The 25932-nt window shown below is 43.8% G+C and overlaps 2 long non-coding RNA genes across 3 annotated transcripts in view; both read left to right on the top strand.

Annotated features, from left to right (window-relative positions):
• Positions 1-25932, top strand: part of LOC149455955 (uncharacterized) — a 305136-nt gene that overhangs the window by 44061 nt on the left and 235143 nt on the right. The window lies entirely within an intron of this gene.
• Positions 287-24271, top strand: LOC149455956 (uncharacterized). Its single transcript, XR_016313988.1, has 2 exons — positions 287-599; positions 23487-24271. It is a non-coding gene; the product is annotated as an uncharacterized LOC149455956 (long non-coding RNA).

Genomic DNA, 25932 nt, shown 5'->3' with positions numbered 1-25932 from the left:
AGTTTAGGTCCAGAAAAAAGAGAAAAGAACACAGCCCTTTTCCATTTTTTTTCTATACTCTACCTATGGCATAGTCCAGTATTTCACTCCGTTGCCCTTCCTTGATGTGACTCATAGTAAACAGTACACTGTTTACTGAAGTCCAACCAGTTCAAGACACACTTGGCACCTTTTATTGAATAAACTAAAGTTAGCTGAGAAATAAGAAAATCTGATCTTTGATATATTGTTTGGTGTGTTATGTAAAACATGTATGAATTAAGTTCTCTTTCTTTTGTCTCAGGGATATGTTTTAATGGCATGAATGAAATCGAGACAACTGCAATGAATCCTCATCAGCCCATCTAGCAGATGGAAAAATGAGATATAGTCATCCAGCTGATAACACATCACAGATGCTGCTGTTCTGAAAGGCAAAATGGCTAATGTGGCCACCTTTAACACTGAAGTAGGCATGGGCTGCAATTAGCCATCTTCATCAAAGACAACTCTGCTGCATACTTTGACTATTGGCGGTGTAATGACTCTAGCCGCTTTGTGCTCTCACTGTTCTCTAGAAGGAAATAGTTCAGTGGAACGGAAGATCAAATTCTCTGCTGGTATCTACTGTCTGATATTCCTTTGCTTTTGTGTTTATTATAATGCTGGCTCCCATGCCGCCCTAAAAACAGATTGTTTTGTGACAGGCAGCTATGGAATGGTGATTTTTATACAACTTTGTCTACATGTTTACTGCTTGTGAGCTCAGTTGAAATTGGCATAATGTAAATATTTGGTCACTATAGTGTCTGCTGCGCTTGGCAGTTATTATCACTTGTGGTTTGCAGTGTCCACAAGGGCTTTCCCACTAACCAAGATTCAAGACTGGCTTGCATCACAATTTCTCTTTTAGTAAACGTCCATTTATGTAGCTGCTGTATTTATCCCTGCCGACCTCCCAGCCTCCCCAGGGCCCTCCTCACCAGCCCTGGGTCCATCCCTGACCACCAGGAACCAGCTTAGACCCACTGAACGCTGCTCCGCCACCCAGCTGCTCCGCCACCCAGCTGCTCCGCAACCCAGCCCGCTGGCCTGCCTGTCTCCCTTAAGCCCTCCCCATCGGCTCTGGGCCCACCTCAGGCCACCCTGCACCCAGCTACCGGCACCCAGCTACCACCTCTGAACACCCTGCACCCAGATACTGGCACCCAGCTACCACCCATGGACACCCTGCACCCAGATGCCGGGCACCCAGCTACCACTTCTGGACACCCAGCTGCCGGGCACCCAGCTACCTGCACCCGGCACCTAGGGGCTGCTTCAGACCACCCAGCACCCTGCAGCACTCGTCACCCAGCCTCGGACCAGGGACCTCTCCAGGCCACCCAGCGAATCGAGACGTCACCGGACCTCCGCCACCCGCACCGAGAGGGTAAGCCTCCACTACGAGTTGCCTCCCTGCTCCCCTCCGGGTACCACGCGGCCGGGCACCTACCACCACACAGCCCTGAGCCCTATCCAATCCGGCGGAGTCAAGCCTGCCACGCGACCTTCAGCACCCACTGACACCAGGCCCTACTGCTCTTAGATGTTGGGCCCCTAGCACCCTCAGTCGCTGACCCGCAACATCCGCATGCACTGGCTCACTTCGCCCACGGACGCCGAGCCCTACTGCACCTACCAACGCCTAGCCCACTCCACCTCCAGACGTCGGTCCACACCACCTCCTGACGACGACCCTTCAACACCTCCTGACGCTGTGCCTTTCAGCACCTTCAACGCCTCCCGACGCCGAGCCCTCAGTACCTGACGCCTGGCCTCAACATCTCCAGTCACCGAGCCGCCAGCATCACCAGACGCCGTGCCTACCAACACCCCCAGACATCGCACCCTACGACCCCTGCGCTCGCCGAACCACCGGACCCACCGAAGACGTGCCGCATCACCCACGGACGCCAGAATACTACACCCACAGACTGCAGCCAGCCAGCTGCTGCCCTCCACTCTCACTCCCCCCCTACAGAAGGACTCAAATGGAATCCTCCACGGTGATACAGACTCTCCACATCACCTTGCCCTGACCTGTATCCTTTCACCGACCCGACCAGCACTCCACTCACCCCAACATGCCACCTGCACTCCTCCTCGTTTTTCTCTCCTCCATCCCAAAACTCGCCTCCCTCTACCCGCCTACCCCCCTAAAACAGCTCTACATTGCCCCTTCACTTCTCCCCTCTCCCCACTATGGCACTCACCACCGCCTCCAGCTACGCCACTCCCCCGTCGACCCACGTGCCAACACTATCAGACCCACACGCTCCGGCACTTCCCATTCCCATGCCACCTTCCTCACCCTTCTCCTTCCTGCTGGGGACATCTCCCTGAACCCTGGCCCCTCACCACCTCACCCCTCCTCTAGGGGCCCCCCTGCTCCCGCCAGCCGCCGCAACCCCCTCAACCTCATACTTGTGCCCCTCCTCCCCGAATCCATCCTCCCTCTCTTGGTTGCACTCCTTAATGCCCGCTCGGTCTGCAACAAGCTTACCGCCATCCATGACCTCTGTATCTCCCACTCCCTCAACCTCCTAGCCATCACGGAAACCTGGGTACAGGCCACTGACTCTACCTCCCCTGCGGCACTCTCCTATGGAGGTCTCGTCTGGTCCCATTCACCTAGACTGAGCGGTCACAGAGGTGGTGGTGTCGGCTTGCTCCTATCACCGCTGAGCACCTTCCAGGTCCTCCCTAACCCCCCCTCCCTAACCTTCTCCTCCTTCGAGGCTCACTGCATCCGGCTCTTCACCCCCACCCCCCTAAGGATCGCAGTGATCTACAGGCCTCCCGGATCCATACCCCGCTTCCTGGATGACTTCGCCGCCTGGCTTCCCTTTTTCCTCTCCTCTGAGCTACCGACCATCATCCTTGGGGACTTTAATATCCCCATCAACGACAACAACCCGGCTACTTCGCAACTCCTCCACCTAACCTCCTCCTTTGCGCTCACACAGTACACTCAATTCTCCACCCACATCAATGGGAACACTCTGGACCTCGTCTTCTCCCACCTCTGTACCCTCAACCATTTCACTAACACCCCCTTCCCTCTCTCCGATCACCACCTCCTCACGTTCTCCATCTCCCCTTCCCCTAATTCCCCCCCCCCCCAGAGCGCCAAACCATCACCAGCCGCAACCTCCGCAACCTGAACCCGGCCCCCCTCCACTCGGCTGCCGACCGCCTACACGACAGCATCCTTCCACTGTCATGTCCTGACCTAGCCACCACCACGTACAACGACTCACTATCAGCTACCCTAGACTCTCTGGCACCCCTAACCACACGCAACATTAAACCTAGACCACTCCAACCATAGCAGAACGACCATACTAAATGCCTCAAACGTCGCAGTCGCGCACTGGAGAGACTATGGCGCAAAGCCAGGTCCCCTCGGGCGTTCTCCCTCTACAAATCTGCCTTCCTCACTTACACCTCCTCCCTCCACGCCACCAAGCAGGCCTACTTCGTAAACCTGATCAACACCCTCTCCACCTGCCCTCGCCGACTCTTCTCCACCTTCAACTCCCTACTCTCTCCCCCCCCCCCCCCTCCTCCACTTCGTACCTCGCTTACCGCCCACGAGATTGCCACTCATTTCCACAACAAGATTGACGCAATCCGTAAGGACATAGCCAACTCGCAGTCTACCTCCCCACCTAGCCTCCCCCTCATCTCTTCCCTCCTCTGACCTCGCAACCGCACTGCCCCCCACCACACCCAAGGCCCCGCTTACGGTAACCCCCCCAGCACTGCACTCCTTCAGCCCTGCTATCACTGAGGAAGTCACCAGGGTATTCTCAGAAGCCCGCCTCACTACCTGCCCCCTGGACCCTATCCCCTCTCAACTCCTCCGGTCACCCCCCTCTTCCCTCATCTGCTCCCTCACCCACATCTTCAATCTCTCCCTCTCTACCGGCGTATTCCCCTCCCCCCTAAAGCATGCGCACATCACCCCCATACTCAAAAAGCCCTCCCTGGACCCCACTGACCCAAACAACCTCAGACCCATCTCCCTGCTGCCACTCACTTCCAAGCTCCTTGAGCGCTTAGTCTACGACCGCCTAAGCGCCCACCTAACTGAAAACAATCTCCTTGATCCACTACAGTCCGGCTTCCGTCCCCTACACTCCACTGAAACCGCCCTCCTCAAAATCACCAATGACCTACTTACCGCCAAAGCCAAAGGCAACTACTCTGTCCTCCTTCTCCTGGACCTCTCCGCGGCCTTCGACACAGTTGACCACCCCCTACTCCTTAATAAACTACTCTCCCTTGGCATCAGAGACACCGCTCTCTCCTGGTTCTCCTCTTACCTATCCCGACGCTCATTCAGCGTTTCCTACAACGGTGCCACCTCCCCTTGCCTCCCCCTCTCTGTTGGGGTCCCCCAGGGCTCCGTCCTTGGACCCCTTCTCTTCTCCATCTACACCTCCTCCCTTGGCAAACTCATACACTCCCACGGCTTCAACTACCACCTCTACACCGATGACACTCAAATTTACCTCTCCACCCCTCACCTCACCCCCACATTCTCCGCCCGCATCACTCACCTCCTAAACGACATCTCAGCCTGGATGTTGCTCCATTTCCTCAAGCTTAACCTCTCCAAAACCGAGTTTCTCGTCTTTCCCCCTGCCTGCGCCCCTCATCCTATCCATCACTACCAACAACACCACCATCAATCCCGCCCCGCAAGCCAAAGTCCTTGGCGTCATTCTGGACTCAAACCTTTCCTTCCAACCTCATGTCAAATCACTTACAAACACATGCAGGCTCCACCTTCGCAACATCACCAAGATAAGTACCTTCCTTACCCCAGACACCACTAAGCTACTCGTTCACTCCCTGATTATCTCACGCCTTGACTACTGCAACTCCCTCCTCACCAGCCTACCCCAGTGCAGGCTCTCCCCGCTTCAGACCATCCTGAACTCAGCGGCTAGACTCATCCACCTCACCAACCGCTCCACCTCTGCCACCCCCCTCTGCCTATCCCTATTGCCCAACGCATCAAATTCAAACTACTCATTCTGACCTACAAAGCCATTCACAACACTGCCCCTAACTACCTCACCAACCTGATTCCCAGGTACCACCCTACCCGTACCCTTCGCTCTTCACAGGACCTCCTTCTATCTTGCTCCCTGGTCTCCTCCTCCCACGCACGACTGCAAGACTTCTCCAGGTCCTCCCCCATCCTCTGGAACTCACTACCCCAATCCATCAGACTGTCACCTTCCCTCCTCACCTTCAGGCGCTCCCTGAAAACCCACCTCTTCAGGGAAGCCTACCCCACCCTCACCTAACAGCCATTCTCCTTCATTCCTCCTACCACTCCATCCCCCACAGCCATTTCCTCCTGTAACACTATCCCCTCCCTTCTAGATTGTAAGCTCGAAAGAGTAGGGCCCTCTAACCCCTCGTGTGCTGTTTGTAGTTGCTGTACTGTTTCATGTATTGTCCCCCCCCCTCTGTTGTACAGCGCTGAGCAAACCCTTTGGCGCTATATTACTCGATGTAATAATAATAATAATAATACATTTCTTTATGTATTCTCTCAAACCTATTTAAAATATTCTAAGTTCATGTGATTTTTTTTCAGAACTAATTTTATTTATTGAATTCATGCTTAAACACACTACCAAGGACTGTTCAAGCATGGTTTACTCTGATTTCTATCCCTGGCCATACACAATTTCTCCTGGAGGTGTAAACTGTTTAAACTGCAATAATTAGGCAGGTTAGGGAGTATAGAGCCAACTGACACAACGTAGAAGTCCTATAGCTCTTTTACTGTCCTGGAAAACATTGAGGAATACACATTCAGTTTTTTATTTCTTTTTCTATGAGAAAGAGAAATTACACTTTCTCTGTGTTTCTGCCAGATGTAAGGTTGCATTTAGAGAGTAAAGGTGGTGGTGTCACGTGTCCTGGATACTGCTTTGGGATCAGACTCAGATGGCTGCTCACTCTTAGGACTTCTTGTTCCTTTGCATCAGCAATATTTGCCAATGAGCAGTGAGAGTCTGTTGGGGGGACCCACTACTTACACTGTGCAGAGCCTATCACCCCAAATGGCTGCAGAGCATCAACCCTTCCCCACCAAACGCTCAGCAAATGCGTTCTTAGGTGGATACAGGAAGTACTCTGATATCAGGCCTGGGCTCCATAATGGGGGGCCCAGCAGGGGCTGCCATTGGTCTGATGGGAACCTGTTAGGTAGGCTTTACAGGGTCCCATGGTTTCCAGCGGTGGCCCTCACTGGATCATTGAGAGCAATGCTGGTGGGGAGGTGGGTACTGAATTGCCAGGACTATTGGTAAGTCAGCACTGCGTGAGAATGTAGCAGCTAATGTGACTGTATTGACAACCAGTGTTGCTTGAGTTAGACTAAGCTAAATCATGCCAATGTGTGCGAAAAAAAAAAAGAAGTGTGACAAAGGCTCAGTTTTTCTCATGCAGTGTCAGTACAGTCACATTAGCTGCTACATTCTCACACCGAGCTGGCATTTTAGCCAAAATGAACAGTACAAACCTTTTCCTTTTATCTGATGTTTAAGTTGCCTGTTTTCAGTAGTTCTATGCAGGTTGTGTAGTGCTGGCTCCTAGGTTTTCAAAGCTGGCTTATAGTTCTGGGTGAGATGTGTCCATGCCTGCTTTAATGTAACCTTGTCAACTCAAAGTTCTAGACATCTTCAGGTGCCTATGCTTACCCTGATTGTTGCGGCTCAGATCTGCCCTGAATTTTTAACCTATTCCCCATTCTATGAATGTATATGTAAGATACACAATTGCACACAATGCACCCACAAGGCGTTTCCAGAACCGAAAGCAACATTTATCGCATTGTTCCATGTGTTTTTTTTGTTTTGGAAGGTTAGAACTTCTTAGTAGCCAATAATCATTAGTGTCTGGAAAAATATTTAGTAGAAAACTCCTTATATGCCAAGTCTGGAAGCCCTGTCTTAGGTCTGTAGTTAGCTATATTATCCTCGTTACATTTTATGTAATAGGTGCAGCAAAAGCCTGGAACCGGGGATAGAAACTGGGGCGCTTATAATTCTGCCTGGTAAAACAAGTGTTATAGGTAGACTAACTATTTAAATGTGCCAATTACATCTACACCATATACTAGAGCTGTTTGGTGAATATGCGTGCTAAAGCATATAAATGAAGTTGTGCAGTTTTTTGTAGTTTGCAAAATGCCATGCAATCAAAATTACACAATACGTTTTGGTATGGCTTGCTGCACCTCCTTGTACATTTTTGTGTGTATTCCAGGATTCATATATGTCCTACTATATACAGTGTCCTTTTTAGTTTTGGAAGTTCCTCTTAATGCTCTGAAAATGTAGATCCTTAAGACAACACATAAAATAGTTCCTATTTAAGATGTATTTTTATTCTTCAATGGCTTAATTCTGTATAAACAGTTATATACAGTCAGGTCCATAAATATTGGGACATCGACACAATTCTAACATTTTCGGCTCTATACACCACCACAATGGATTTGAAATGAAATAAACAAAATGTGCTTTAACTGCAGACTGTCCGCTTTAATTTGAGGGTATTTACATCCAAACCAGGTGAACGGTGTAGGAATTACAACAGTTTGCATATGTGCCTCCCACTTTTTAAAGGACCAAAAGTAATGGGACAGAATAATAATCATAAATCAAACTTTCACTTTTTAATACTTGGTTTCAAATCCTTTGCAGTCAATTACAGCCTGAAGTCTGACCAGACGCTGGGTTTCATCCCTGGTGATGCTCTGCCAGGCCTCTACTGCAACTGTCTTCAGTTCCTGCTTGTTCTTGGGGCATTTTCCCTTCAATTTTGTCTTCAGCAAGTGAAATGCATGCTCAAATCGGATTCAGGTCAGGTGATTGACTTGGCCATTGCATAACATTCCACTTCTTTCCCTTAAAAAAACTCTTTGGTTGCTTTTGCAGTATGCTTTAGGTCATTGTCCATCTGCACTGTGAAGCGGCGTCCAATGAGTTCTGAAGCATTTGGGTGAATATGAGCAGATAATATTGGCCGAAACACTTCAGAATTCATCCTGTTGCTTTTATCAGCAGTCACATCATCAATAAATACAAGAGAACCAGTTCCATTGGCAGCCATACATGCCCACGCCATGACACTACCACCACCATGCTTCACTGATGAGGTGGTATGCTTAGGATCATGAGCAGTTCCTTTCCTTCTCCATACTCTTCTCTTTCCATCACTCTGGTACAAGTTGATCTTGGTCTCATCTGTCCATAGGATGTTGTTCCAGAACTGTGAAGGCTTTTTTAGATGTTGTTTGGCAAACTCTAATCTGGCCTTCCTGTTTTTGAGGCTCACCAATGGTTTATATCTTGTGGTAAACCCTCTGTATTCACTCTGGTTAAGTCTTCTCTTGATTGTTGACCTTGACACACATACACCTACCTCCTGGAGAGTGTTCTTGATCTGGCCAACTGTTGTGAAGAGTGTTTTCTTCACCAGGGAAAGAATTCTTTGGTCATCCACCACAGTTGTTTTCCGTGGTCTTTTGGTGTTGCTGAGCTCACCGGTGCGTTCCTTCTTTTTAAGAATGTTCCAAACAGTTGTTTTGGCCACGCCTAATGTTTTTGCTATCTCTCTGATGAGTTTGTTTTGTTTTTTCAGCCTAACAATGGCTTGCTTCACTGATAGTGACAGCTCTTTAGACCTCATCTTGAGAGTTGACAGCAACAGATTCCAAATGCAAATAGCACACTTGAAATGATCTCTGGACCTTTTATCTGCTCATTGTAATTGAAATAATGAGGGAATAACACACACCTGGCCATGGAACAGCTGAGAAGCCAATTGTCCCATTACTTTTGGTCCCTTAACAAGTGGGAGGCACATATGCAAACTGTTGTAATTCCTACACCGTTCACCTGATTTGGATGTAAATACCCTCAAAGCTGACAGTCTGCAGTTAAAGCACATCTTGTTTGTTTCATTTCAAATCCATTGTGGTGGTGTATAGAGCCAAAAATGTTAGAATTGTGTCGATGTCCCAATATTTATGGACCTGACTGTATTTTAGCAATCAGAGATAGATCTGTTTATAGTTTTAATATAAAGGTCTATGAAGAATGTATAAGTGTAATATATAATCACCCTCCAGATGTTTTACCTTGGAGGCTTGATTTTTTAAGTCTTCGGTCTGTGTCTGCCCACTCCCAATGTATCAGCAGCTTGACAGCTAATACATGTTATGACGGGAGTGACTTTTGGGGGTGGGGGGACCGCTTGGTCAGCTCATGTCCCCCTCATTATGTTTAACCCACCCTGTGCCTGTTAAGGGGTACAGGGTGTGTATGTGAATGTCTCAGTCTTGTGTATAGTGTGTGTTCCTTTGTCTAGGCCACATGGCTGTCCATTGTCTGTTTGCCATGTGCTACCTCCCATTGTGCTGTGTCTTCCTGTCCAGCCAACTATTATAGGATGTACTGTTTGTGTATTGGTGTGGGGGTTGGTCAATATCCTTTGCCGCATGGCTGCATCCCATTGTTCTGTGTCTTGGTTGGATGGGGAGGGGTGATGAGGTGTTTCCTGCCTATACTGTAGCCCTTCCCACTGATAGGGTGGGCTGATGATGTGTTTCCTGTCCCTGGTTGTCTTTCCCCGCCCTCTGTATAATACATGTTGTTTGTGTACAATAAAAGTAGTTGGCTTTCTGTTTTAAGAGCTGAGTGCTGTCTTTTTCCTGAGGGATTTCAAGGGCGTGGTCCGTGGATGGTGTTCGGACAGGGGAAGTTGTGCTATAACGGAAAAACTCAGTGCAGTCTGGGTTCCGGTTCCGTTACACATGTATATTCAGACATGTTGATAGTACCATGGTAATGATGTGTTGAGATTGGCCATAGATAGATAGAATGTCATCCCACCACGCTGAAAATATTCCCAGGGGTTTAAATGTTTCATACAAGCTCATACTGTATAGTATATCTCACATACAGTCTCCATAAGGCAGATGCCATGTTTGCAACATAGACCCTCAAGGTCTAATTTTCACATTAAATAAATAACAATGAAACTAACTTTTGCTAATACTGTGGGGAAAATAATTATTTAATCCCCTGCAAGGTTTGTAATTTTGCCCACTTGCAAAGAAATGAAGGGTCTATCATTTTTATCATAGGTGTATTTTAAATGAGAGAGACAGAATATCAACAAAGAATCCAGAAAAAAACACATGATACAAATGTTTTAAATGGAGTTGCAGTTCAGTGAGTAAAATAATTATTTGATTCCCAAGCAAAACATGACTTAATACTTGGTGGAGAAACCCTTGTTGGCAAGCACAGAGGTAAGACGTTTCTAGAAGTTGATTACCAGATTTGCACACATCTCAAGAGGGATTTTGGTCCACTTTTCTACAGATCTTCTCTAAATCCTTAAGGTTTCTAGGCTGTCGCTTGGCAACTTAAAGTTTCAGCTCCCTCCATACATTTTCTACAGGATTAAGGTCTGGAGACTGGCTAGGCCACTTCATGACCTTGATGTGCTTCTTCTTGAGCCACTCTGTTGTTGCCTTGGTAGGTTTTGGGTCATTGTCATGCTGGAAGGCCCATCCACAACCCATCTTCAGTATTCTGGATGAGGAAAGAAGGTTCTCATCCAGGATTTTACAATACATGGCCCTATCCATTGGCCCTTCAATGTGGCAAAGTCGGCCTGTACCTTTAGCAGAGAAACAGCCCCAAAGCATAATGTTTCCACTTCTGTGCTTGACTGTAGGGATGATGTTCTTAGAATCATAGTCAGCATTTTTCTTCCTCCAAAAACTGTGGGTTTAGTTAATGCCAAAGAGCTCAATTTTGGTCTCATCTGACCATAGCATTTTCTCCCAATCCTTCTCTGAATCCTTTAGATGTTCGTTGGCAAACTTCAGACAGGCCTATACTGTACATGTGCCTTCTTGAGGAGGTGGACCTTGCGGGTGCTGCAGGATTTCAATCCACGGCGGCGTATTGTGTTACAATGGTTTGTTTGGTGACTGTGGTCCGAACTGTCTTGAGATCATTCACAAGTTCCTCCTGTGTAGTTCTGGGCTGATCCCTCACTTTTCTCATAATCATCCTTTGTATCTTGTGTACAATTTATGAGTTTTGGTTGATATTCTGTCTCTATCCTTTTAAAATACACCTATGATAAAAATGATAGACCCTTCATTTCTTTGTAAGTGGGCAAACTTACAAAATCTGCAGTGGATCCAGTAATTATTTTCCCCACTGTAATTGCAGAAGAGATATCCATTTGCTATCCATCCATTGCTTTGCTTTTCAGTCTCTGGCAATCAAGAATTTTCTTTTTACTGTATATTAGTTAGGAATTCATGGATTTGTGAGGAACTCCAACATTGGTTGAACCAAAATCAGTCTGCAAGACAGCTACTAAGAACGACCTTTACAGTAGATGTACGCAAGAGCGAAGATATGTTTTGCATGTGTGTGTGTTAACTGACATTTATTGTTGGGTCAGGTTATTTTTGATGACCTCCTATATGGAGGACTTTTGTTTAACTGTGAACGTCTGTTAACAAATGCTATTGACTGTAATTACTATACCGGGATTCTTTCTAATTTTTCTTGCTGTATCTGTACAGTACTTGCCCTGCATTTCTTACCCTTGCTGCAAGTGCATTGCAGCCCGCATTTACCTTACAGTTGATGTTTATGATTATTATTGGTTTGAGTATCAATTCATTTCAATGTAATGTTAATGCTTCCTTCACAACTGCACATACTACTTTTTTTCACTCCCCTGTCAGTATGTTTATCTGCCAGAAGTTGGGTAAGGGAGTCCAACTTAAGAGTGGAGTTTCTATGTGGAGCTTACACAAAGCTAAGGACTCTCCCCCCATCCTCATTGTTCTGGGAAGAGGGGTATTAAAGTGAATCTGTTGCTTTAACCTACATTCACTGCTTTGCTTTAGGGTTTCTTTGACACAAGTGCAGTATACCAATAGGCACTAGATTCCCAACAGATTTGGGCCAATGACGCCATCTATGTCAGCACTGTAAACAAGTCTTTATAGTGTTCCCAGTGCCTTGCTTCCTGTGGAATTTTAAAAGTAGTACATCTTTTATGCTCGAGCAACCAATGGTCCGCACACTGGTGTGAATAAGCCGTTTATAGTCTTTTTTTTTTTTTTTTTTATACTGTGTACACATTTGTTAATATTTGTATATACAGATCAGAGAGCACTAATTATTGCTTAATAAAAATGCTTTTAGTTTACTAACAAGTCTTTACAAGTCCTTATTTTTCAATTCTAATGCATCATATTTATGGAAAGAAAAGGTTCATATACTATTCAAATGATTGCTTGTATTAGTTATGCAGTTGTTTTCTACATGTAGCATGTCTTGAAAAGATGGGATAGAAAGGTCAGATTCATAATCACTAGGTACAAAAGAGATTGCACTGATGCTAGTCTGGTAAATATCATCTGGGAAAAATAAATCACTTGTATGAAATTTGGGAAAGAAGTCTAAAATGGATAATTCATAAAACTACACATGGGTTAGTATATTTACAGCAAATGTGTAGCCTTTACATATATCCCTTTCTCCATAGATTTTATCCAGTTTTTCATACTGGCGGGACTGTTTTAATTAGGAATAAGGTCAGAAACATACTATTTGATTTGGTGATCACTGTCACCGGGATTAGAAGGGAGGTAAAATATAACATTTTGGGTTGCTGTTAGAATAGAAATAGAGGGAAAATATTCCAACTGGTACTCTTGTTTAGTTATTTATTACAGGTACTTATATAGCGCCATCAATTTCAGCAGTGCTTTACATACAGTTGTGTTCAAAATAATAGCAGTCAGACATCACTAACCTGATCAATCACTGTTTTTGGTAGAAAATATATTTCTACATGGCAAATAATTTACTAGCAGGTGTAGTAGAGTAATAGAAATCCAACAGACCCAACAGTCGTGACATGCATGCTGCTGATTCTGTGTAATTGAATCACTAATTGAAAGGGGCATGTTCAAAATAATAGCAGTGTGGAGTTCTATTAGTGAGGTCATTCATTCTTTGAAAAACAGGTGGCAATTATTGCCCTTATTTAAGGAAGGAAGGAAGGCAGCAAATGTTGTACATGCTGGTTACAGTGCATTTCTCTCTGAAATTCTGAGGAAAATGGGTCGTTCCAGACATTGTTCAGAAGAACAGCATACCTTGAATAAAAAGTTGATTGGAGAGGGGAAAAAATATAAAGAAGTGCAGAAAATGATAGGCTGCTCAGCTAAAATGATCGCAAATGCTTTAAAATGGCAACCAAAACCTGAAAGACGTGGAAGAAAGCAAAAAACTACCATTCGAATGGATAGAAGGATAGCCAAAATGGCAAGGACTCAGCCAACAATCAGCTCCAGGAAGATCAAAGAAGGTCTAAAGTTACCTGTTGAAAAAAAAGACGTGCTGAAGAGGTTACAATTTGCCAAAGAGCACATTAACTGGCCTAAAGAGAAATGACGCAACATTTTGTGGACTGATGAAAGTAAGATTGTTCTTTTTGGGTCTAGTGGCCGGAGACAGTTTGTCAGACGACCCCCAAACACTGAATTCAAGCCACAGTACACTGTGAAGACAGTGAAGCATGGATGCGCAAGCATCATGATATGGGGATGTTTCTCATACTATGGTGTTGGGCCTATTTATCGCATACCAGGGATCATAGATCAGTTTAACCATTAGCCGCCCGGCCAATGGCCGTTTGGCGGCTTCAAAAGTGTCTCTGCACTCCGGGTGCATGCCATTTGGCGTGGTCCCGCACATGCGCAGTTTGCGCTAATGCAGAGCGGCGCAGCAGTGCGATCTGTCACCGGCCGTGGACCTCGGACACGGCCGATGACAGATCCGAGTACCGGCTCCCGTTGCTGGTACCAGGTGACCTGCTGTGACCAATCACAGCAGGTCACATGACAGTTGTATACAATGGATGGCTTCATTCATGATGCCATCCATTGTATACTAGTGCCTAGCTGTGTATGGTCACAGCTAATCACATGCACATGTCATGTGTTTAGCTGTGACCAAATCACAGCTAAGCACAAAAAAAAAAAAAAAAAAGCTGAATGAATCGATTTCATTCAGGTAAATGCTTGCTTATAGCAAAGTAATTCTTTGCTATAAGCAAATTGTGTAAAAAAAAAAAAAAAAATACTGATCACTTCCCCAAAGTAGTACAATGTTACTATGGTAACATTGTACTACTTTGGTCGTAGTAAAATATGAAAAAAAATCTTAAAAAAAAAAAAAAAGTAATAAAAAATTAAATATAATAAAAAAATAAAAAAAAATAAAAAAATATATATATTTTTTTTTTTCATACTGTCACCAGTCAGTGTCCCTGTTCACCGCCATGCCAGTTATATGATGACGCTGTACTGCACTGGTGACAGTATGTAAAAAAAAAAATAGTAAAAATAATTTTTTTAATTTTTTCATTTTCTGAAAAATTATGACAAAAAAATACAACTTCAAAAAACTCGCCATGCCTCTTATGAAGTACGTCGGACTGTCTACTCTGCAAAAAGGGGTCATTTGGGGATATCTGTACTATTCTGACATTCTTGGACCTCAAGAAATTAGATTGGCTGTCAGTACTTCAGGATTGATCAATATTCAGATCTATACCATAGTTTGTGAACTCTATAACTTTCCTACAAACTAAAAAATACATCCTAATTTGGGTTATTTTCACCAAAGACATGCAGCAGAATTCATCTCGGCCTAAATTTATGAAGAACAATTATTTATTTGTAAACTTTTATAACAGAAACAAAGAAAAATGTGGGTTTTTTTTCAAAATTTTTGGTCTTTTTTTGTTAATTTAGCAAAAAATCAAAACCCCAGCAGTGATTAAATACCACTCTACCTTAGAAGAAGTGCGTGCGCATGAAACGCGTCAGTGGAGCCTAGGACGTCGTTGACACCACGCCGCCGTACATGTTTTCTTTGCTAAATGCTTTTCGGAATAAAGTGAAATTGATATACTACACTATGAGCCCTTTCCTGTGTCTCCTGTGAGGAGCTATCTCAACTTTTGCAGCCACAGAGTGATCCTTGTACCAGCTTCAGAGAAGGGGATTATTCCATACATCTCTGCTAGGATATCTCTGACCTGTAGGATTTCGTTTTCACCACATGAGGGCGCTTCATCTTCATCTTCTTCAGCTCCTATTTACATTCAGACCAGAGTGAGAGGGGAATCTTCAAGATTTTTCACCTTATATGCGTATTTCCAATACGCTTCTGGTTAGTTTGCATTCTTACCATTTACACTGGGACTCAGCGAGCACTTTCACAGGACTTGGTACTTGGATATTAGGTCAGTGATGTAGTTCGGGGCAGCCAGCGGTGAGGCAGGCCAGTGAGTAGGGAGTTGCAGTAGTCAAGTCGTTATATGATGTGGGAGTGGATGAGCCGTTTAGTGGTTTCTGGAGTTAGGAACGCGCGTATTTTGGCGATGTTGCAGAGGTGGAGTCTGCATGAGTTTGTTAAAGATTGGACTTGGGGCTGGAAGGATAGGTTGGAGTCCAGAATGACACCAAGTACTCTGGCCTGCGGGGCGGGTTTGATGGTGGGGTTTTTGGATGTGACGGAAAAGTCAATGGATGGTGGTGTCCGGGCTGGGGGGAAGACAAGAAACTCGGTTTTGGAGGGGTTCAGCTTAAGGAAGTGGAGCGACATCCAGTCTATGTCGCTCAGTAGGTGTGTGATTCGGGCGGAGACTGAGGGGGTGAGGTGGGAGTTAAAAGAAATCTCCTCCATAGGACTCCCGTGGTCACAAACGGCACTGGGGGTTTTAATCATTCCTTATGCTATCCAAAAATGAAAAAAAGATTTGGCTTTTGAGGTACTTTGAATAGCTGAATACATACAGACATAACCACAAATACAGTCAGGTCCATAAATATTGGGACATGGACACAATTCTAACATTTTTGGCTCTATACACCACCACAATGGATTTGAAATTAAACAAACAAGATGCGCTTTAACTGCAGACTGTCAGCTTAAATTTGAGGGTATTTACATCCAAATCAGGTGAACGGTGTAGGAATTACAACAGTTTGCATATGTGCCTTCCACTAGTTAAGGGACCAAAAGTAATGGGACAGAATAATAATCATAAATCAAACTTTCACTTTTTAAATACTTGGTTGAAAATCCTTTGCAGTCAATTACAGCCTGAAGTCTGGAACGCATAGACATCACCAGACGCTGGGTTTCATCCCTGGTGATGCTCTGCCAGGCCTCTACTGCAACTGTCTTCAGTTCCTGCTTGTTCTTGGGACATTTTCCCTTCAGTTTTGTCTTCAGCAAGTGAAATGCATTCTCAATTGGATTCAGGTCAGGTGATTGACTTGGCCATTGCATAACATTCCACTTCTTTCCCTTAAAAAACTCTTTGGTTGCTTTTGCAGTCTGCTTTGGGTCATTGTCCATCTGCACTGTGAAGCGGCGTCCAATGAGTTGTGAAGCATTTGGCTGAATATGAACAGATAATATTCCCGAAACACTTCAGAATTCATCCTGCTGCTTTTGTCAGCAGTCACATCATCAATAAATACAAGAGAACCAGTTCCATTGGCAGCCATACATGCCCACGCCATGACACTACCACCACCATGCTTCACTGATGAGGTGGTATGCTTAGGATCATGAGCAGTTCCTTTCCTTCTCCATACTCTTCTCTTCCCATCACTCTGGTACAAGTTGATCTCGGTCTCATCTGTCCATAGGATGTTGTTCCAGAACTGTGAAGGCTTTTTTAGATGTTGTTTGGCAAACTCTAATCTGGCCTTCCTGTTTTTGAGGCTCACCAATAGTTTCCATCTTGTGGTGAACCCTCTGTATTCACTCTGGTGAAGTCTTCTCTTGATTGGTGACTTTGACACACATACACCTACCTCCTGGAGAGTGTTCTTGATCTGGCCAACTATTGTGAAGGGTGTTTTCTTCACCAGGGAGAGAATTCTTCGGTCATCCACCACAGTTGTTTTCCGTGGTCTTCCGGGTCTTTTGGTGTTGCTGAGCTCACCGGTGCGTTCCTTCTTTTTAAGAATGTTCCAAACAGTTGTTTTGGCCTCACCTAATGTTTTTGCTATCTCTCTGATGGGTTTGTTTTGTTTTTTCAGCCTAATGATGGCTTCCTTCACTGATAGTGACAGCTCTTTGGATCTCATCTTGAGAGTTGACAGCAACAGATTCCAAATGCAAATAGCACACTTGAAATGAACTCTGGACCTTTTATCTGCTCATTGTAATTGGGATAATGAGGGAATAACATACACCTGGCCATGGAACAGCTGAGAAGCCAATTGTCCCATTACTTTTGGTCCCTTAACAAGTGGGAGGCACATATGCAAACTGTTGTAATTCCTACACCGTTCACCTGATTTGGATGTAAATACCCTCAAATTAAAGCTGACAGTCTGCAGTTAAAGCACATCTTGTTAGTTTAATTTCAAATCCATTGTGGTGGTGTATAGAGCCAAAAATGTTAGAATTGTGTTGATGTTCCAATATTTATGGACCTGACTGTATATGGAACAGAAGCAACAGATAACATATACTTTATGCTGAATGTACACTAATGCATTGTGTATTTACGGCCTTATCTTGTACTTGAAGAACAACATGGCAGACCAAAATAGGATGATCTTCACAAGTAATATACATAAGAGAGATATGCCGCTCGGTAGCTCAATGGACTGATGAGTACAACAGCTGAAAAAATTATAATTCAAAAAGGAACTGTTTATTACAAGAAGCTTCTGCACAGAGGCAAAACTGACTGCACAGATCTAGAAAAGATACACAAAGCACAGAATTCAGGTAAGAATACCTCTTCTATTAGGCCTCTTGCACATGGTACTGATGTGTGAGCATCTGGGGTTTTTTAAACGTAATTTCAGGGGCTTGTTTTGCACATATTCGTGTGTATTTATGCGCATATGTGCGCGCATTTGTGAATTCACATGTATGCACATTTGCGTGTACAATATACTCTTAATAAAAATTCATTAATATTTATGCTCATATGTAGAGATTTGCGCATATTTGTGAGCATGTTTGCGCAGGCGGCGTAAATTACTGACCAAAAATGCAGATTTTCCTATTTTTTGCTTACTGAGGAATATGCGGCTCTTAATTACGTGCCAATGTAATGTGCACATTGTAAATAATGGGCTACATTTTACCTCCATAGAAAACTCCCCCTGTACTGAGCTTTTTCAAGCTGCAGTGTGCAAGAGGCCTTAAGATAATCTTTGCCTGTCCCGGGAATTTAGCTTTGAAGTGAACCTGTGCTTTACCCACGCAAGGAAAAGCAACAGGTTCACTTAGTTGCCCCCTTCCCAAGCATTCCTTTTCTTCCACAGCTTTGTTCAGCCTCCAGACAAAAAGAACGATAATGAAGAAATGGCAAACCCAAATATTCCTGACTTTAGGGATGGACTTTATATGAATAGGCCATATCACAAATTCCTGGGGTGTGCACACCTTGCTGCCCTCAAATGATCGGGAAAGTCCAAGTATACTAAGTGGAGAGAAACAGAGGACGCACCGGCCTAGGGCACTACCTTAAAAATGTACTGTATTTGCCGGTGTATAAGACGACTTTTTAACCCATGAAAATCTTCTGACAAAGTCGGGGGTCGTCTTATACGCCGGTGTACGGCGAGCCGGTGTCAGGGCGGCACTTTTTCGAGGGGCAGCGCAGTGGCGGAAGGGACACTAAGTACAGGGGCGGGCAGGGGGCTGCTGTACCTTACCTGGCTCCGGTCCCGGTCCCACGACGATCCGGTCCAGGAAGCGCGGCTGCTCCTTCTTTCAGTTCGGCCGCTCGGCTCCGCCTCCTCACCGGTGACTGGGCACCAGCACTGGAGAAGGCACACAGGCGACCAATCACCGGCGAGGAGGCGGAGCCGAGCGGCCCCGCGGAAATCGAGTGAGGGAGCGGCCAGTAAGTGTGCAGCAGCACCATGCTGTGACACTCTGGGCACTATTCCTCTCCCCCACTGACACTAACGATGGGGCACTGTTCCTCCCCCACTGACACCAACGATGAGGAACTGTTCCTCCCCCACTGACACCAACGATGGGGCACTATTCCTCCTCCCCAATGACACCAATGATGGGGCACTATTTCTCCCCCACTCACACCAACGATGAGGCACTATTCCTCCTCCACACTGACACCAACGATGAGGCACTGTTCCTCCCCCACTGACACCAACGATGGGGCACTATTCCTCCTCCCCACTGACACCAATGATGGGGCACGATTCCTCCTACTGACACTAATGATGGCATACTATTCCTCCCACTGACACCAATGATGGGGCACTATTCTCCCCACTGATACCAATGATGGGGCACTTTTCCCGCCACTGATACCAATGATGGGGCACTATTCCTCCCACTGACACCAATGATGGGGCGCTATTCCTCCCACTCACACCAATGATGGGGCGCAATTCCTGCCACTGATACCAATGATGGAGCACTATTCCTCCCACTGACACTAATGTTGGGACACTATTCCTCCCACTGACACCAATGATGGGGCACAATTCTTCCCACTGACACCAATGATGGGGCACTATTCCTCCCACTGACTAATGATGGGGCACTATTCTTCCCACTGACACTAATGATGGGACACTATTCCTCACACACTGACACTAACGATGGGGCACCATCATTGGTGTCAGTGGGAGGAATAGTGTCCCATCATTGGTATCAGTGGGAGGAATTGTGCCCCATCATTGGTGTCAGTGGGAGGAATTGTGCCCCATCATTGGTGTCAGTGGGAGGAGTAGTGCCTCATCATTGGTATCAGTGGGAGGAATAGTGCCCCATCATAGGTGTCAGTGGGGGGAATAGTGCCCCATCATTGGTGTCAGTGTGAGGAATAGTGCCCCATCATTGGTGTCAGTGGGAGGAATAGCGCCCCATCATTGATGTCAGAGCAAGGAATCGTGCCCCATCATTGGTGTCAGTGGGAGGAATAGCACCCCATCATTGGAATACCATACTGAAATAGCATACCATATTGAAATCAAATCTGATGTTTTTTCATTTTTATTTGGTGTGTGTTGGAAGAGGGGTAGTCTTATACGGCGAGTATAGCTCAAACTCTATATTTTAACAGGAACAGTAGGGGGTCGTCTTATAAGCCGGCAAATACGGTATTTATTAAATGATAAAAGTGGGTATTGTACTCACAAAATGACAATACAGTCAAAGGCACATTGTGAGAAAACAACTGTGTCCAATCCGCACTACGTGTTCGTCTGTAATGGGAACTCTGGACCTCCAAGAGCTGGCGCGTTTCGAGGTCTTGCCTCTTCCTCAGATCCAACAGACCAAACGTCTGTACCCTCTCATATATATGCTCACTAATGACAATAATAATAGTAGTATTAGTGGTAGTAGTGGTACCAGGAAGGATGGAACATGTTTGTTATTTTTTTTAAAAATCTACCTTTAACCACTTTCCCTCCAGAGGATTTACCCCCCTTCCTGACAAGGCCTCTTTTTGCTATTCTGCGCTGCACTATTTCAACTCATAATTGCACGGTCATGCAATGCTGTACCCAAACAAAATTTATGTCCTTTTTTCACACAAATAGAGCTTTCCTTCTGTGGTATTTGATCACCTGTGCGCTTTTTATTTTTAGTGCTATAAACAAAAAAAGACTAAAACTTTTGAAGAAAAATTATATTTTTAACTTGTGGCTATAAAAAATATATAAAAAATATATAGTAAACTCAAATAAAATTTAGGCCAAAATGTATTCTGCTACATGTTTTTGGTAAAAAAAAAATCCCAATAAGTGTATATTGATTGCTTTGTGTGAAAGTTATAGCGTCTACAAACTATGGTATAGATAATGGGATTTATGACAAATTTTTGCTATATAGCGCTGCACTAGTTTAACTGAGAATTGCGCGGTCGTGCAATACAGTACATAAATGAAATTTAATTCCTTTTTTCACACAAATAGAGCTTTCTTTCAGTGGTATTTGATCACCTTTTTTAATAAAAAAAAAATATATATTTTCTCATTTCTGTTATAAAAAATATCCAAAAAACTCAAACTTCGTCATAAATTTAGGCCAAAATGTATTCTGCTACATGTTTTTGGTAATAAAAAATCCCAATAAGTGTATATTGATTGCTTTGTGTGAAAGTTATAGCGTCTACAAACTATGGTATAAATAATGGAATTTACGTAGCTTTTACTTTCTGACTGCCCATCACATTTCTTGAGGTGCTAAAATACCAGGATTGTACAAACACCCCCAAATGACCCCTTTTCAGAAAGTAGACACGCTAAGCTATCTGCTGAGAGACATATTGAGGTCATGGAAGAGTTATTTTTTTTTCCAGAAAGCCTTACCTTGTAAAAGCAGCTGCTCCCCATCCCAAGAACCGCTGAATTCCTTTTCCCAGCTTGCAGTCAAATGATCTGTCATGGCTCTTCTGCATCCTACGGTGTACTCTTCACTTTTTGTTTATTAAAGTGTGTAAAATATCGTATTGTCTCGATATTTTATTAACTTGTATTGATGAGAAATGTTCAGATAGAAAGTCCTTCCACTTCTTGCATAAACTCAAAAAGATGATGTAATAATAATGTTGCATAAAATTAGAAATAAAATATTGGCATACAGAATGTTTAAATAATGTCCAAAAAATATAGTTAAGTTCTTGATAATAAGATTGTATATATGTATATGTGTGTGTAGTGTGTGAGGCTTCTAGCAAAGAGTGTCCTTTAAAAAGTCTTTGTTCTACTCTTAAAAGAGCAATCCAGCCCCCACCATCTCCTAAAAATGGGCTGATCTTCTCCTTGTAGTCCCACCAAGATAATTGGAAACAGATGTGTATATATAACAAACCTCCAGTCTACTTCTCCTAAAGTCTGAGTGTAACCTAAGAAGGCCTAGACATTCCATCAATCAGAGTAAATTAGATGTATTACACACACACATATATGTGTGTATATATATATATATATATTTTCCTAAAAATAATCTTAACAAGAGTTATCTCATATATAAATATCGCAATCAAGAAATATTACAGTACAAACCTAGCATGTATGAAATATATTTTTACAATTCTCTAGTTAGTGAAACATAATCCCTTACATAGATGGGGGAGGATGGATAGACCAATTGCTACCACATGTGTGGCTAGAATGTAAAGAAAACCCAAGATATATGTTCATATGTATATTCACAGACTATGAAGTCTAATTACTTACTTTTCCCAATCTAGAACAAATATAAATATAATAACTCAATTATTCTATTAAGATCCAACTCATTCATACTTATGTTAGTACTGTTAATAAGAAGATATTAGATATTAGGTTAAGGAAAGCTTCTAACAAAGTGCATGCTTCACAGCACTGAACTTGGGCGCCAGGTCAGTAGATGTGCAAGATTCTGCTGAAAGGACTCCAGGGGTATGAAAAAAGAGAAGGTATGCTGTATCTGATATTGATAGGAAGGCATGCTTGCTTGATCTGCATTGTCTTATTAAGGGGTTCATGTTGAATGAACATAGGTCAGAGAACTGAGATTTAAAGCAGAACTACACTGCCAAAAGCCAAAAATGCTATTAATTCATTTTTAATATTCAAAGCAAACTCCCCCATCCATCCATGTCTCTATGCTTTATTTTGCTGAGAAATCACTGATAAAAACACCTCTTAGCATTTGTGGCTGTGGCCATCTTGAGTAAGGGCAGATAATTAATGTAGCATTTACTTCCTGAAATCCATCTGCCCTTGGCTCAGGCCAGCAGGCAGGAGGATGCATTTAGCTGAGAAAACCTCTCTCCCCTTCTGAAGATTCATGGTATGTATGACACCATTTTGCCTAGGCCTGGAAACCAGGAAGTAACTGAAGAAATGTTCAAAACAAGTAAATATGAGATACTTTTCCTATCGTAAGGATTAAAAATAGTAATGGTTGATTAAGAGAGCAAAATTCCCCTTTAAATGCAGCACTGCAAATTTCTTTGCCTGTATAAATGTTAATCAGACTATGCTGTCATAGGCTGTTTCACATAGACTTGTCCCTTTATGCAAGAAATACTTTGAAAAGTAATTGGATATTGAAACCTAATTTGAAATGCATAGAGATATTCAGTTCATTTTTATGATTTGAATGCTGCAAAATAAACTGCACCTCAATAATATGTGTCTGAGGGTGAATTGTCTGGCACAGTTATTTTTGACCTATAACAGCCTTCCGTTGTCATGCTGGCAAAAAGTATTTGTGCGACCATTCTGCCCACAGCCACTTTAATAAATGAGACCCTATATAGTGATCACTGTATGAACTATAGTAATACTGATTTTTGCTTTTCAGTGCTCTGGTCACATGGTGTCAAGTTCACAATTCGGATCCCGCGGTGAATACACGACTTGGTGAGCTCCTGTCTGCCAATACGAGGACCAAATTGTCCAGGGCCTGTCTTCTGTTCACCAGGTTGTTCATCCCTCTGAGTTATCAAGCTGTATGGATGACATGGGACTCAGCAACCATACACATGAGCCCAGTAATGACTCGTGCTGCAGGCCAAGGCTGTTGCGGCAAGCAGGAGTGTCTTCCTTCTTCCTTTCCAAAGTGTAGGACTATACAGGAGCTGAATAATGTCATGAAACATGAACTTGGTCGTATGTTAAAAGACGTTCGCTCTATAGTTCAACAGATAAACATGACTTCGGATCTGCTTTGTTATTTGCAAACTCTTGAAATTAAGTATTCATTGATTTGAAGATTTTTTTTTTTCAGAGAAACTTTTTTTTTTTTTTAAGTTTTACCCACCATGGTAAAACAGTTATAATTTGTTTATTTATAGAACCCAATACTGATGATTGGTATTGGCACTTGCGTGAGCCTGTAGGCGATCCAGCACTCTCCTCACAGGTTTTTCCCACAAATAGAGCTGTCTTTTGGTGGTATTTGATCACCACTGGGTTTTTCATTTTTTATTATACAAACGAAAAAAGACTAAAAATTTTGAAGAACAACAATTTTTTACTTTCTGCTATAAAACCTATCCAATAAAAAAAAATCAAATTTCTAATAAATTTAGGCCAAACTGTTTTCTGCTACATGTCTTTGGTAAAATAAAAATCCCAATAAGTGTATATTGATTGGTTTGTGTGAAAGTTACAGCACCTACAAACTATGGTATATATAATGGAATTTAGGCAGTTATAGACACAATACTGGTAATGCTGATTATAGTAGGAATGTGATAGTGTGGAGGGCAATCTGACACTAAGTGGGAACTGACTGACATCACCAGTGACACTACTACAATGATCCGTGCCAATAATATACGATATCACTTTAATAATGATGCTAGCTGAGAAGAGGTTTATATCTAATGGCAATCAACGAGTTAACGGTGTGCCTATCAATGTGTAATATGGGCTGCTTTTCCTAAGCGATGTGTTTGTTTTTTCTCCCTGCAAAGCAGGGAGAAAAACAGGCACGTTGCTGCTCTCCGTTCAGAGCCCTGTGTTCTTAGTAAAGGGCTCTGAACTGTCTTTCGCTAAGCCAATCAGCAGGCCTGGCCATAAATCATTGGCCAGGACCTGATGATCAGCTTGCGCTGCAAAGGACAGCACTGAAGGGGCAGTGGGCGCGCCCCTTACCCTGAAATGCCAGATCATGTACATGTACGTGATCTTGCGCAGTGGGGCTTCTCTGCAGCGGTAAAACTGCAGTAGGTGGTCAGCAACTGGTTAAAGCAGGATGAGCACAGACATGTAACACATTAAAAGCATGTACATCAACATGACACATTAAAACAGATATTGACACGCACCAACTCAAATGCTTAAATGATTTATTTAGACTTGCAACTGTGCTAAAGCAGAGCTATAAGCCAAACCCTTTTTAGCAATTTTGGATAGAGTAAATGAGAGTTATAACCCCTGCTGGGTTTTGTTTTTTTTGCAATCTCTTTTCCATTGTGAAGATTTCCCTTCAATTCCTGTCCCAGAGACAAAAAAGGAAGTGATGGGGAATACCTCCAAAGTGAGGGAATCCCTGGTTGTCACCAATGTTCCCAGAACTAGTGTCCCCATTTGAAGATATTCCCTCTATTGCTGTTCTGGTGACAACCAAACAATTGGGAATTTTTTTTCTTTCACTTTCTATGATAACAGTAAACATGATAAATAGAGAGGATGAATCTCCCTGATGGGGCACAGACAGCAATAAAAATCTGGCAGGTGTTCTAATCCCTCTCCACTCTATCCAAAACTAAAAAAAATAAAAAGTTCTGCCTTTTATATATACTAGCACTACATTTTAGGGTGCCCTCACACTGACAGTTTTAGCCAGTCTCAGGCATGGTTCACCCCCTTGGGGTCAGTTCATTTGTGTACTGTGAGTGCTTTGAACTATGCCCGGGATCGGTTAAGCATACCATGCCTCTAACCATTTAGAGAGGTGGACCCATACATTGTAACGTGGACTGATAGTTTGTTTCAGCGTGAGTGCAAACTGGGCTGGAGCACAGAACTCTCCATTGACAACAATTTACTGCATGGATCACTCATCTGGTTAGCACACAAGTGTGCCCTGGGAACACTTCCTTTTATAGTCCAGTGTAAGTGCATACCAGTGGGAGACGGGGGAGAATCGAACTTAAGCACACTTCACTTTAACTGGCCTCTGGGTCAATGCACTGTCATGGCAGTTGTTATATTTTCCAGAAAGTTTCATTGTGCCCTGTCAGATTTTGGATTATTTCATACTTTGTGCTGCAGAGAGCCTTAAAATAAAGATTTTGTAC

Source organism: Staurois parvus, unplaced genomic scaffold (assembly GCF_062004578.1).
Source record: "Staurois parvus isolate SC_StPar_1 unplaced genomic scaffold, SC_StPar_1.0 ptg000380l, whole genome shotgun sequence".
NCBI lineage: Eukaryota > Metazoa > Chordata > Amphibia > Anura > Ranidae > Staurois > Staurois parvus.
This window is presented reverse-complemented; position numbering and strand designations above follow the sequence as displayed.